Below are 12,987 nucleotides of genomic sequence, written 5' to 3' on the forward strand. Positions count from 1 at the left end.
CGAGGAAGCCTGTGCCTGAGGTCAAGGTCCTGCAGTGAAGTTTTCAGATGCCAAGCCCAAGGAGCCCAGCCACTCTGAACACTTGTGCTTGAGCCTAGACACAGTGGATGCTCTGTGTTGCGTGAAACCCAATAATGGGAGGTGCACTTCAGTAAAGATTTCTCACAGTGAAAACAAGCTGTTTCCAAAACAAGCTCCTCTGCCACTGTGACTGCCACAGAGTCCTGATACCTAGGCCCCCGAGGCACGCTCAGCCATCATTAGTATTGAACACAGCTCAACGATAAAGTGCATGGAAAGCATGCCACTGCATCCATGCAAAGCCAGAACCATTCATACCTTTCTTGGAAAACTTTTCCAGTATCTAGGAATTCATAAGAACTAACTTAAGGAAACAGTGAATTGCAAAAGGATGTAGAAACTAGGCTGGTGCAGTAGCCTAGTCTAAATCCTAGCCTTGCATACACTGCAATCCCATATGGGAACCAGTTTATGTCCCAGCTGCACCAGTTCCCATCCAGCTCCCTACCTGTGACCTGGGAAAGTAGTTGAGGACTGCCCAAAGCCTCCAGACCCTGTGCTCATGTGAGAGACCAGGAAGAAGGTTCTGGCTCCTGGATTTGGATCAGCTTAGCTCCAGTCAGGGAGGACGGAGAATCTTTCTGTATTTCCTTCTCTCTAGAAATATGACTTTCCAGTACAAATAAATAGGTAAATCTTTTTAAAGACATCCTTTGGGACATCCACAGCCTATGGTGGAATGGCTGGTTTTGAATCCTGGCTCAGCTCACAATTCCTGCTTGTAGCTTAGATGCATCCTGCGGGGTCACATGATCTCCCAAGTAGCAGGTCCTTGTCACTCAAATGGCTGACTCAGACTGAGCTCCTGGTGCCTGGTTCTAACTGCCCCTGGTCCAGCCTTGGCACTTGTGAGTAACTGCGGGGGTGAACAACAGTAAAAGTCTCTCTCTTTCTCTAACAAATAAAAGATTTTAACAATTAAATGAAATCAAGGAAAAAAAAACTCTTAGAAATTCAACAGAAGAACCAAATCAATCTTGGTATGAAATAATCAAATCAATTAAAGATTGAGAGACTCGGCAAGACATTGTTATCTGAAAGAAGCATTTGTAGACCTGAATATGGATCTTTTGAATATACTTGGTCACATGGATGAAAGTTGGGCAAAACTTATTTGGACATCATTATGTGAACAAATATTTGCATTCTAGAATTTAGGAGGAAGAGACAGGGAAAAGGACGGAAAGAAAGATTATTCAATGAAAGTACTACTGAAATATTCATAAATCCAGGTCAATGAAGTTCAGAATAGATTTAACCTTCTCTGATGTAAATTCTGAAACTCTCAAAAGTCAAAGACAAGCAGGGAATATTGAAAACAGCAAGAGAAGAGTACCACGTCATATACAAAGGAATCTCCAATACAGGATGAGTATGCTTCTGATCAGACATTGTGCAGTCCAGGAAAGACAGGAATGTTACATTCAAAGTGCTGGGAGAAAGGAAGCTTGCGGAAGGCGTTTGGTGCAGCGGTTAAATCGCCACTGAAGACATCTCCTGTTGGAATGCCTGATTTGAGTTTTGACTATTTGTCTTCCAAACCAGCCTCTTGCTGCTGACATCCAGGGCAGACAGCAGGTGCTGGCTCTGACTCCGCCTGGCCCAGCCCTGGCTATTACAACATTTGAGGTTTGAGGAGTAAATAGTAGGTGGAAGATTCTCTTGCACTCTCCCTCTTCTTCCCTTTCTCCCTTCAACAAATGAAAATAAATAAAGCTGTAGAACAATTTATCTAAGAAAAGATACCCAGTGAAATTGTGCATCACGAATGAAAAAGACACAAACCCTTTCACGGAGAAAGCTGTGTGCATTCACTACCAGTCAGCTTGCCTTCCAAGGAATGTTCAAAAGAAAGAAAAGGGTAATAAGCAATGTCATGAATACACGTGGAAGCATGCATTGTTAATGCATTTTACAAATATCAAGAATGCATATGAATCACTGGTGGGAGTAGGAAAAAATACCTAAATATGTAGGAAACTAAAAAAACTTCTAGAAGAGAGCACAAACTTCTTGATGTTGCTTGGAAAAGTATTTTGTTTAGGCATCACGTCAAAAACTCAGGGCATAGAGAAGGATGAGATGAATGGCACTACATTAAACTAATGACTTACTCTACAGCGAAGGAAATAATCAACAAGAGTAGAGCCTGTTCCAGGTTGGGAAAAGTATTTATTTTCAAACCACATTTCTCATAGGAGGTTAATATTATACATCTTATAAACTCATGCTATCCAATAGTGAAAAACACACCTTTAAAATGAACAGACATCTGAACAGGCTTTTCTGCAAAAAGACTTAAAAGGCCTGCAGGCAACGGTAGATATGCTTAGTTTATCAGTCTCGTGTCCTATATCTTAAGATAAACAGATCCCTTCCTCAAAATATTTGTAAAACTTGCTTTGAGTTTTATGGCAGTTGTGTCCAATCAATGATTCTGAGAATACTTCTCCTACTTCCATATGCAGGAGACATCTGGGCCCAGTATCCCAAGACACCTGCAGCATGGTAGTGCTCATATCAGTATTACTTATAGTAATCCAAATTAGAAACAAAATAATATTTACCAATATTAAAATAGACAAATAGATTAATATAAGCACCCAAGTTACAAATAATGCACCTAATATAAAGCTGTATTTAAACTTAAAAACTGAATTATACTCTTCAGGAAATCTGTGTGTGTGTATAGAGAAATTTTCAGAGCCAGGGCGTTTGTCATTTATAGGAGGAAAGCAAGGAGGTTCGGAATCACTGACTTTTCGGAAAGCCTGGACTGCTGCCAGTGTGAGCATCGGTGCAGTCGGCTGCGGTCTTCACGGGAGCATAGACTGAGCTGCGTCCCTCGGGACTCCTGCTAGCCCTGCCCGTGAGTTTTTCCTCTGGGTCTGGTCAGCTCCTGTGGAGAGGACTTGTTAATCAGGGCACAGTGCTCTCAGAGGCAAATGAAAAGAAGCAGTCGAACTGCACCAGTATTTCAGATACACTGCTGAATTTTCCTGTTTTCAGTCAAATATTATACCTCCAGCGGATCCTACCCTTTACAGTTCCAGAAGCATTCTGACCAAATTTCTCTGGATTAGAGACCTCCCTGTCTTGTGTGGTCTGCATGGTGTGGCGGGGAAGCAGAGAGCTAGCATCCATAGACTCGGCCCCATTGTCTCTTCAGCCCATTTGTACCCCTATTGGAGGGGAGGCTTGTACTTCCAGTTCCCAAGTTCTCGGTGGCAACAGTTGGATGTTTCTTTATCCCCACAACTGTTTTTGGTTTTCCGTTTGCTAAGTCGGTTTTTTGATTGGCCAATTGCCCTATAGCTTCCATTTTCCCCCGTACTTTTCCATTTTTTGTCCTTATGTTTTGTCTCAGCCTGTAAAAACACACAGTTAAAGCAATCTGTAGTCAGTACGAAGAGAGCCTGGCTTCTAAATATTATTCTTCAACAGATGCAGTCAGGATGCCTTGGGTAAATCCCAGCTTCTAGCGGTGGCATGTACATGTTGCAGGGTATCTTGGGAAATTTTACAGTTTCAAAGAACAAGGGAATAAATTCCCTGAGCCTATGGAAGTTATCATAAAATGTTTAAACATTTAAAAACCAAAGCAAAGAAAAAAACCCTACAAAACCCGGAGTTTTAGAGTACCAATATTCCTTATCTAAGGTTATTTAGCTAGGAATTGGTGGATTGCTTGAAAGAAATCTAAAAAGCAAATGTAATGAAACTACGGGACATGTCCCAACAGCCATGAGGTAACCAGAAAGGAGTGTCTACTGGCCAACGTTGTAATAACCTGAGCAACAGGATAAATAAGATACCATTGAATAGTAGCTTAGAAACTCCAAGTATCTTAAAATGTACTTGAGGGACACAATGACGTATCCACACAGAGAGAATCTGTCTGTTGCTGGTTCACTCTCTGAGTGGTCATGATGGATGCCCAGGGCCGGACTTTGCCAAAGCAGAAGCCTGGACCTTCCTCCAAGTGTCTGAAATGGCTGACGGAATCCAGCAACTTGCGCCATCCTCAGATGCTTTCCCAGGAACATTACATTAGCAGGAAGCTGGATTGGAAGTAGAATAGCAGACACTCAGGCATTCCTCATATGGCATGTAAGTATTGCAGGTGGCACAACGCTGGTCCCAACTCAAAGTTTTAAATAAATATGTACAAATCCAAATTTTATTTTTTTTTAAAGATTTATTTTTATTATTTTTTCATTGGAAAGGTGGATATACAGAGAGGAGAGACAGAGAGGAAGATCTTCCATCCAATGATTCACTCCCCAAGTGAGCGCAACGGGTCGATACTATGCCGATCCGAAGCCAGGAGCCTCTTCCGGGTCTCCCACGCGGGTGTAGGTTCCCAAAGCTTTGGGCCATCCTCGACTGCTTTCCCAGGCCACAGGCAGGGAGCTGGAAGGGAAGCGGGGCTGCCGGGATTAGAACCAGCGCCCATATGGGATCCCGGGCATGCAAGGCGAGGACCTTTAACCACTTGCGCCACCGCGCTGGGCCCACAAATCCAAATTTTAAACAATTGTAAATAATCTGTGTAGCTGTGCTTCTGTTCAGGAGGCGGAGCTTAATCCCTTTCTCCATGAGTAGAAGCTGTACATATTGACATATTTCCAAAGGATAGTGCTCGGGAAGACAGGAACAAATAACTTCGCTGTACTTGTCAGGCAATCAAGGGTCCTGTGATTTGATGAAATGTGAAAGACCCTTCTGTGACAATCTTCTCCCAAACCTTTCATCCCAATTTATTCTTGGGTACACCTCAGACAAATCCAAACAGAGAGATGTCTTACAGATTACTCGCTATAATCTATTTGTAGTCCTCCCAAGTTCATATGATTGAAATCTGACTTCTAACATGGTGATGTTTAGAGGTGGGGCCTCCTAAGAGATTAGGAGGTGCGTGGATCAGGACAGCAGACAGTGAATGAGGCTAGAGCCGCTTGGGAAGAGGTCTGAGGGAGTACATTGGCTCCTTCTACCAGAAGCATGCATTTAGATAGAGCCATCCGTAAAACCCAGAAAGAGCTCACCAAACATTTACCTGCAGGTGCCTTGACTTGGGGGCTGCCCAGTCTCTGGAATTGTGAACCTAAATATGTGGTTTGTGGGCCCAGTGCAGCAGCTCAGTGACTAAATCCTTGCCTTACATGTGCCAGGATCCCATATAGGTCGTGATTTGAGTTCAGGCTATTCAACTTCCCATCTACCTCCCTGTTTGTGGCCTGGGAAAGCAATTGAGGATAGCCCAAAGCCTTGGGATCCTGCATCTGTGTGGGAGACCCAGAAGTAGCTCCAGGCTCCTGGCTTCAGATTGGTGCAGCTCCAACCTTTGTGGCCACCTGGGGAGTGAACCAGCACAGGGGGTGGCTCTTTCTGTGTCTCCTCCTCTCTGTAAATCTACCTTTCCAATAAAAATAAGTCTTTTAAACATATGATTTCTAAGCTACCCAATCTCAAGTATTTTATGTTAGTAAAAGGTTGGACTACCTGCCGAGGACTTTGCACTATTGTGGGGGGTCACAAGAAGCAAGACAGGGAGCAACTGAGAAACTCCCATAGATTATAGGAGGCCAAGGGGAAACAATGAGTAAATAGGATCCCGAGTTAGAGTCAGTGACAGAAACACACAGTGAAAAAAATAGTGGAAAACAAATATCTGCTGTTTATTTAATTGTAAAATTTCTATTTTCATTTTTGATGATTCTACCATGACAGCGTAAGACCTGATCTTTAGGAGAATCGAGGAATTTGTTTTGTCATTGGAGCTTCTCTTGAATAAGTGCGAATGTATTAAAAAGAAAATCCAAAAACATCTCCTCGTCATACATTTCTAAGAGGGCAGTTCATAATCCTATCAACTCCTTTGGCTTCAAGACTCAGCGAAGGGTGATTGAGCAGGAAGCTGTCTCCAATTTCCCCAGGCACAGGGTTTCCATAACATCTAGCACTTACCTCCTTTTTATAGCATTTATCAATGTCTCCCTGGTGTACTGGAGAATCTCAAAGGCAAGGACCAGGATCTATTGATGATTTGTGTTCAGCATCTGGCAAAATGCCCCTGAAAAGCATATGTCCATATAGAACACACATGTCCATTGGTGTCACATTGGTTATGAAGGAAAGCATACCCTGAATGTAAGAAATAAAAGGCAAGCCTCAGTGGCATCTGCCTTAAGGACCCAGCTCCCCTGGAAGATTACTTTCTGATGACAGTTTCCAAATGCTCTGTACTCATCCAATTCCGTTGTTTCACGTCATGGGGAGCTATAGCAACCGGAGCTAGACTGTGATGAAAAACAAAGGTTTCATTAGCTTTGTTCTAGTGGCGTTTTCTTAAATAGTAAACAGCACACTCTGAGAACTCTCAATTATTAAGGAAATGAGACCTTGTATAAAATAAACCCTACACCAATGATGATAAATGGGCCAGTGAGGAAGGGAAGGTTTACCAGTGGCAGCTCTTTGTAATGTTTCTTTTATCTTTGCTGGTTTCTTTTCCACTAAATGATTGGAAAATTACCATGACTTTATTCCCATAGGCTGAAAATTAGCCTGCTAAGCTTGAACCCAAATGAGATTCTGATGACTAAGGATTAATCTATTTTAGAGGAAGCATGTCTAACGGAAATCAGTATAGCTCTTCCACCGCCACAGCAGAGCGGTCGCTGCTGTCACCGGTGATTGATACGCAGTAACTAATGTGGGAATCGCCTGGGTCCAAGTCTCTTTTGTTCTCTAGCCAATATTGATCAAATTTTGTTTTTTCCAAAGCACATCTGTTCCACTGTATCGCTTTCCCAAGGTTAACTAAACCTTCATTTTGAAGTTAATAGAAGTGTTTTGCAGAGCACTTTTCAAGCTCCTCTGGGGGAACCATGTAGAGCTGTGATTTCCCAATCCTAACCCTGGGGTTCTAAGGTACACCAATTATTCAACAGGTGACAGAAACCTGGTTTGATATTCAAAGTTTAGAGATCTTTCGAATTAGTTGATGTTTTAACGTATACAAGACAAAGATTGCAAATGATTCCACAATCTGATAAGGCAAAGGGAAGGTACAGAGAATTGATTCTGAGTTTATTGATTGAGTTCTTGCTGTTGCCAGGAACTGTGGTCTGTGCTTAACAACGAAACGGTGACTAAAAACAACTGTTGTCCTTGTCTTCACAGATCTTTCCATCTAGAGGGAAAGAAATAAAGAGAAAGAAGTCCATGTTAGATTCAGATATTTTTCCCCCATTACTGGACTTACTTGCTCTTTATTTGGTGTTTCTTTATTGCAGGAAGACACTTGCATTTAAACTTTCATCAAGGGTGAATATTCATCTTAGGATTGATCAAAGTAGAAACGCGCCTAGATCTTACATTTTGAGGGTTATACAGCTTTAAAACATGTCCTCAAACCATGTTTTCCACTCATTTTTAGGATTAGCAATTGTCTTTGAAATACAAACATTTATAAAATAATCAGAAACTGCATTGCTTAATAGCGTTTTCCTCTACTCAAGTTTATCCACCATTATCTGTAGCCAGGCCAGCACTGTGACTCCAGTGTGCAGGTCCTGGAGTTACTCTTTCATTCTCCAATTCCTTCTCTTCTAGTCTACCTTTTGATTAAGGCTTGTATGAAATTATATCTTCCCTACAAAATCTTTCCTTAGGATCATTCTTGAAGTTGCTCTTATTATTTGTATAATTAATTTTTATATTTAATAATTTCTGGCTATTACCGAAGCAATAATGTAACTACTAATCAAGATTTTTCTCTGTAATTGTTTATAGGGGGCAGTTTATAGAGTTATTGAATATTGGAATTAACATGTGAGTTTATTTTGTTGCCAGCACCTTTTAAAAATCCAAGCATTGGATTCTCATAATGAGTATTTTGCATAAGTGTTTCAAGAACCCTAACACAGAACTTCTTTTCATGTCATGTGTAACCAAAGAATTTCCACATACAAACATGGTGGCACAAGTCATCATTTAAAAAATATATTTATCTCCTACAAATTAGTGAAATGTATTAAGTGTCTAAACAAAAGTGGGTTTGCCGAGAAGACACAGGTGTCATCTTCAGTTACGTATCAAGGCTACAGTCAGCCACCTAGACTGAGTGGTCACCCCTTTGAAAGGAAATGGCATTCAGACATACTTGAAATATAAGGATGCTCGGAGGGTCCTACTAAAGGCACATGCTGAAAAATTATTCGTGGATCTCAAACTTTGAAAAATAAGAATAAATTTACCTTTTAATTCTATTTTCTGCAAGCTTTCTGAAGCGCCCTCATGTGACAGCAGGTTAGTTCGATGGCGGAGGCTCGTCAAGAAGAGGGCCACTCTTTGTGACTTCCGAGGTAGGGATTGAAGGAGTTCCCCACCTATGTGGTTCTAACCAGCAGAAGATGCCAGGTTGCACAAAGAATCACAGCCTGTGTGTGCTTGCTGAGGACAGGTGTCTCTCTAACTGCTGAGTGGGAGAGGGACTTTGTGAGATCTTCTTCTTAAGGCTCCTTTGTAGAGACAGCATTTGCTCTGTCCATCCATCTCTCAACAAACACTTAGGTTGCCCAAAGGACTTAGCCATCGTAACTAAGGCTGGAACAAACATGGGAATGCAGATAGCTCCTGCGTCCCAAATGCCTTTGTATATATACTGAGAAGTGAGATTGTTGGATCAAGTGGGCATTCCATTTTTAATTTACTAAGGAATTTCAGTGTTCCATGGTGGCTGCAGGTTGGAGCAGGAGCTGGCCAAGGTGTCATGTTTGGGATCCTCTCAATCACGTCCTTTAAGCATCCTCACAGGTGTGAGGTAAAAGCTCGCTGTGTTTTGATATGTGTTTTATGGTGATTAATGGTGTCGAGCATATTTTAATGTATCTGTTAGCCAATTACATGCTTTTTTTTCTTTTTGAGAAATGCCTATGTAGCACCTTTGACTCTTCCTCAATCAGACAATTGTTTAGTGTCAAGCATTGCAGAATTTCTTCACATATGTTGGATCATTTCTTTTCAGCTAATTCATCCCTAAATCTCTGCCTTTGCACGTTACGTTTTTCATTTTGGTAATTGTTTCCTTTGATAAAGAGAAGGTTTATAGCTTGATATAATCACACTTCTGTATTTTTTATTTTTCACCTGTGATTTTGATGTCATATTTAAGAAAGTACTGTCCAAGCCAATACCTAGAAGCATTTTCCCCGTATATTCTTTGGAGAGTTTTGAAGTTACAAATTTTATATTTAAGACTATTATCCACCTTGAAAGTTTTGTATATGGCGTGGGAGAAGACTCTAGTTTCATTCTTTTGAATGATGATTTATAACCTTTCAAGCAAAATGAACAAACTGTCCTTTTGCCATTGTGTAATGTTGGCACCCTTGTCAAAAATCAGTAGACTATATGTACGTTCTTTTCTGTTCTATTATTTATATGGCTTTTTTTTTGCTATTATGACACTGTTTTGTCTAAAATTGTAATACATTTTGACATTAGGGACTGTTATACCGCCAACTTTTTTTCTTACTTAAAATTTCTTTGGTAATTCAGGGGCTTTTGTGGATCCAAAGGAATTTTAGAATTTTTGTTTCTACTTAAAAAATGATGGCCACTGGCACTTTGCTAGGGCAACTTTAGATTGCCTTAAGAATTATGAACATCAAAAAAATTCTTGATTTACTTGAAAGTCAGAATTAAAGAGAGGGAGAGAGAAAGAAAGATTGCTTCTGCTGATTCACTACCCGTATGGCTGATGAATCAGCAGCCAGGAGCTTCTTTCAGATCTCCCAGTTGGATGAAAGGCGACCAAGCAATTGGTCCTCCTTCTACTTTTACTGAATGAGTAGCAGGGAGCTGGTTTGGAAGAGAATAGCTGTGACATGAACACGTGCGGGATGCTCCTATCACAGGCAGTGGCTTTACCTGCTAGGCTGTGCTGCAACACTGCTCACACTGTGAACATTTTAATGATATTGATTCTTCCAATTTGTGAGTCAGGATAAATTTCCATTTTATTGTGTCTTCTACTTATTTTTAAAATATTTTATTGAAATATAGTACAGAAAGCCAAGAAATACAAGTCAGTATAGAGAAAAATGATTGTTAAGTCTTCCGATCACGCTTACAACCAACATGCAAGTTAAGAGAAAAGCGTTAGCAATATTCAAGAGTCTTCAGTATTCAGTTCTTTTCAGTTTTTTGTTTGATGTGGAAAAGAAGACTATATTGTCATTTGCATGAATAATTCCTGAAGCAATGCATTTTTCAAAGATTTATTTGTTGGAAAGGCAGGTTATTGGGAATTAGGGAGAGATATCTTCTATCCACTTGTTCGTTCCCTAAATGGCCACAGTGGCTAAGGATGGGCCACACAGAAGCCAGGAATCAGGAGCTTCTTCCAGGTCTCTCATGTGGATACAGAAGCCCGAACCTGCTTGGGAGCCTTTTGCTGCTACTTTCCCAGGCCTTTAGCAAGCAATTGGATAGGAAGTAGAGAAGCTGGGACGTTCAGTGTCCATATGGGATGCTGGGATCACAGGCTGTAGCTTTGCCTGTTATGCCACAATGCCCATCATGAACCATATATTTATAGCTATAGACCAAATGATATTCATCTATGCAAATTAATAGTGTAAATATATGAACTGCAATGCCCATTGAGACCATCCAAGCCCACTGACCTCTTGTGAGATCCAGGGGCAAGCTTTGTGAGCCCATTCTCCCAGGGCCACTACTACACTGCACTATGTTTGCACACACTGTTTGTCGGGAAACTTACCTTTTGTTACCTATTTGTTCCTTACCAGGTGACTAGCAAAATAATGCCTTCAAGTGGGTAACACAGGTGTTGCCCAGCCAGTTCGTAACTGGTGGGAGACCACCAGTGGGGAGGTCTCTGCAAGGTTCCCACCCTGAGGAGTCTGAAGGCCCTAAGAACCCAAGGGTTCCCCAAATCAGGAAGCACCCTATCTCCTGGATCCCTCCTGGATTTTACCTCTTCCTTCTCTTTTCACATGCATTTGTTCACTTTACAAATGAAACTTATCTCTGCAACCAATTCCTGGCTTTTTATTTCTATACCAAGCTGAGAAGGAACCCATTGAGCTTTGCTGGTAACTTTTAGGGGAAAACATTTGTGTTTTGGAGACTGGCTAATTTCCTTTAGCATACTTATCTCTAGTTGGACCTACTTTTTACACAATGTAAGGATTGCTTATTTTTATAGCTGAATAATATTCTTCGTGTATACAGACCCTGTTTTATTTTGCAGTCATCAGATTTCACACATCTGGGTTGAGTTTTTAAATTGCGAATTGAGCTTCTATAAACGGTGGAGTGCAGGTCGGTCTTTCATATGCAGATTTCCTTTGGAGGAATTCCTAGGAGTGGGACAGCTAGGTCATACTGTTCCTATGGTGTGAGTTTTCTGGGGGATCTTTACACTGTGTTTTCTATTGGTTGTGTCAGTTTGCATTCCCACTAACTGTGTGTTAGGGCAACTTTTCTTCACAAACTTACCAGCATTTGTTATGTTTTTTTTAAAGGCTTATTTATTTATTTTTATTGCAAAGTCAGATGTACAGAGAGGAGGAGCAGAAACAGAGAGGAAGATCTTCCATCTGATGATTCCCTCCCCTAGTGGCCACAATGGCTGGTGCTGCGCCTATCTGAAGCCAGGAACCTCTTCGGGTCTCCCATGCAGGTTTAGGGTCCCAAGGATTTGGGCAGTCCTAAACTACTTCCCAGGCCACAAGCAGGGAGCTGGATGGGAAGCTGGCCTCTGGGATTAGAAGTGGCGCCCTAATGGGATCCTGATGCTATCAAGGTGAGGGCTTTAACTGCTTGGCCATTGCGCTGGGCCCCATTTGTTACTTTCTGATTTTTTTTTTTTTTTGTTTTACTAGCCATTCTGAGGTTTGTTGATAGCTCATTTCAGTTTCATTTACTTTCCCTGATCACTGGTGATTCTGAGTGTTGTTTCATGTATTTGTAAGCATTTGCATTTCTTCATTTGAAAAATGCCTGTTCATATCCTTTGCCCATTCCTTAATTGGGTTATTTGTTTTATTGTTGAATTTCTGGTGTGCCTAATATCCTAATATATTCTAGATAGTAATCCTTGATCAGATGGACAGCTTGCAAACATTGCATTTCTCCTGTTCTGTTGGTTGCCTCTTCTCTTTCTTGAGTGTGTCGTTTCCTTTGTGAAAGTTTCTCAGCTTGACATATCCCACCTGTCTGTTTTTGCTCTTGTTGGTATCTTATCCTGCAAGTCTTTGCTTAGGTCAATGTCATTGCAGGGTCTACTAATTTGATAGTTTTGGGTCTTAAATATAGAGCATTGATACTCTATGAGTTTCTATTTATACAGGGTGTAACATACAGTTCTTGTTTCAAATAAGTCTAATATTTCCAAAGTCATTTGTTGAAGAGACTGTCCTTTCTCCAAGTAAATGATTTTAGCTCCTTAATAGAAGATTATTGGGTTACAGATGCATTGATTAATTTCTTGGAATCTAGTTGATTTTGTTATATTTCCATTTTTTTTCTATATATGTCCAAATTTGCCTGCCAGAACCTGATAGAATATTTTGGCCGGAACAGTCCTGTACAACGTCTAAAGCTATGGAAATGTGATGTTTCTGGTTTTGTTTTTTTATTATTTAATATTGCTTTTGTTATTCAGGACATTTTGTGCTGTCCTTGCATATTAATTTTATGATTTTGTTTTGGTTTTGTGAAGAAACATTTGGTATTTTCATTGGGATAACATTGTATCTGTAAATAATTTGGGTAGTATGGACATTTTGATTATATCCATTTTTACAATCCATGGACATGAGGGAGATTTTTGTACAGTTTTATGTCTTTTTCTATATCCTTCATTTT

Source organism: Ochotona curzoniae, unplaced genomic scaffold (genome assembly GCF_017591425.1).
Source record: "Ochotona curzoniae isolate NIBS_2020 unplaced genomic scaffold, NIBS_Ocur_1.0 scaffold_4506, whole genome shotgun sequence".
NCBI classification, from domain to species: Eukaryota; Metazoa; Chordata; class Mammalia; order Lagomorpha; family Ochotonidae; genus Ochotona; species Ochotona curzoniae.